Here is a 2,170-nt window from a genome sequence, read left to right as displayed (position 1 = left end):
TCTGGAAGGCAGGCGCCTTCTCTTTTAAGAGATGTTTGTTCTTAAACCTTATGTTTGTGGTTAAAAATCGTTAAAAATGAATATTAATAACAATAAACCACAGTTTTTACTTTTGTGTACGTAAACAAATATGGCTATTTAAATAAAAGTTTCAATTTTCAGTCCCTGGAAAAGTGTTAGTGTTCCCGCAAATGCAAAATAAAAAAATTGTTAATAAATAATACAAAGATATATAATAAACGTGTGGTATATTTTTCTTTATAATTAAAAAAAAAAAAAATAAAAAAATCAAGTGACGGAAAACAAAAATTTCAGAATTTCTTTAGATAAGTTTAATGATGATTTATGATTTTTTTAAATGCCAAGGATAACATTTTCTTTATTATAAATAAAACTTACAAATTACGATTACTTTCAGTCACTCGTTTTTATTCTCGTCTCGTTCTATTTTCAAAACTAATTTTTCTTCTAATACTAAATGCAATCGCTCTGGTGGAGCCCTCGGAGCCTCCCGAAAAGGCGCTGCAGAAGGCAATGCGGTGCGTGAAGAATTTGAGCAGCACCAGAAAAAAAGGCATCGCCGGCCCCAGATGCTGGCGAGGAGGTGCCAACGACTCCGTTAGGACCGGGAACCCCCGAGCCAACATTTTAAAATAAAGATCTAAACAAATAAAAAAATATAGAAATGAAATAAAACTTTAAATATATTTGCTGCTACGCGATAAAAAGATGCCTAACATGTGGTTTTTGCTGCTTAAACGAGCGCTCAACGTGTGCTGAACTTGTGCTGAACGTGTGCTTTTTCTGCTGCTTAAACGAGCGCTCAACGTGTGCTTTTTCTGCTGCTTATACGAGCGCTCAATGTGTGCTTTTTTTGCTGCTCACAAAAACGCTCAAAAGGGTGCTCAAAAAAAAGCGTGCTAGCTTTTGAGCACTGATGAACCCTAGAACATGTCTACGTTAATTTAAGCACTAATTTTTATACAAATTGTGCGCTCATTGAGCGCTCAGTGATGAACTTTTTGCAGTGATTGAGTGCTCAATAAGCGCTGAATGGTACTGCAGTATACTGGCTTCGATTTGCGTGTAAGTAATTGTCTTCCTAAAGTATCAATCACATTTTGTAATCGACCAATTATTCTTGTAGTAGAGCTCAACCAAAGGAAAAATCGGTGATAGAGGGACTCTTTGCGCTCTTGAGCCATTCCATCTGTAAATGAGTTGGAAGTTTTGTTAAAAGTTCTTCTAATAGGAATGGGTTATGTAAGTGCTCGTTTTGGTTGAACGCTGATAAAAAATTAACCACTCCACGAACATTCGTTGAGAACGTTACAATCTGTTTATATGGCACCTTTGGGAATTCACGAATTCTTGTTAGTTAAGTGCGAAATTCCGGCTGACTAAAAGTTGATCATGGCATCCGTTGGTGTCAGTGTTGTTTTTTTTCACCCGTTCTATGTTTACTCTCATTGTATTGCGTATCGCGTACACACTCAAACTGCCTCAACTGTCGATCAGATAGAGATTTAATTTCACGTTGATTACTCTTTATTCCCAAATGTGCATTTCGAATATCATGTTTAATACTTTTCATGTCTGTCCGAAACGCTGCTAGTATGGCCACAATTTCGGAGTTGTCGTTCTTGCCTATCTTCTGTTTTGCGATACCTGGTGTACAATTTTGTTATGTTAAATTAAGTACTAAATCCTTACAGAGAGTTCGTCAAAGATCGTATTACTGGTGGTTCTGCTAAAAATATTCTCATATGAGAAATTATAGTAAAGTATAATTTATTTGCAGACTATCGAAAAACAATGTGAGAACGCCGTTACTACAATCAAGAAGTGCAAGCGATAATGCCAATTTCACATTTTCTTACATGATTGGTAATGGTGTAGTGTTATCTTTAAATATATCGTAGGCCATAACGAGCTCGCACTGCAAATAAAAAATAATCCAACAAGCAGTTAACATAAAGTTCCCCATCGATCATTTTCAAATTTTTAGAATCGATGTATTTTGAGCCCCTAACTACAAATAATTACCTCGAATTTGGAGACAAGTCCAACTTCTGTAAATATTCACAAAGTTCTTAATTTTAATTCTTTGTCAATATCTATAGAGTAGGACTATTTTCAAACACATTGGTTGATCTAAATGAGATTAACA

General features: G+C 35.3%; 1 long non-coding RNA gene across 1 annotated transcript; it reads right to left on the bottom strand.

The window, feature by feature from the left end:
• Positions 1-408: 408 nt before the first annotated feature.
• On the bottom strand, positions 409-1,792 carry LOC119562477. The gene is made up of 2 exons (XR_005221860.1): positions 1,588-1,792; positions 409-1,507 (listed from the first exon to the last, which is right to left on the bottom strand). It is a non-coding gene; the product is annotated as an uncharacterized LOC119562477 (long non-coding RNA).
• Between the last annotated feature and the right edge of the window lie 378 nt (positions 1,793-2,170).

Source organism: Drosophila subpulchrella, unplaced genomic scaffold, assembly GCF_014743375.2.
Source record: "Drosophila subpulchrella strain 33 F10 #4 breed RU33 unplaced genomic scaffold, RU_Dsub_v1.1 Primary Assembly Seq51, whole genome shotgun sequence".
Classification (NCBI taxonomy): domain Eukaryota; kingdom Metazoa; phylum Arthropoda; class Insecta; order Diptera; family Drosophilidae; genus Drosophila; species Drosophila subpulchrella.
Note: the sequence above shows the minus strand (reverse complement) of the source record. Positions and strands in the feature narration are given on the sequence as shown.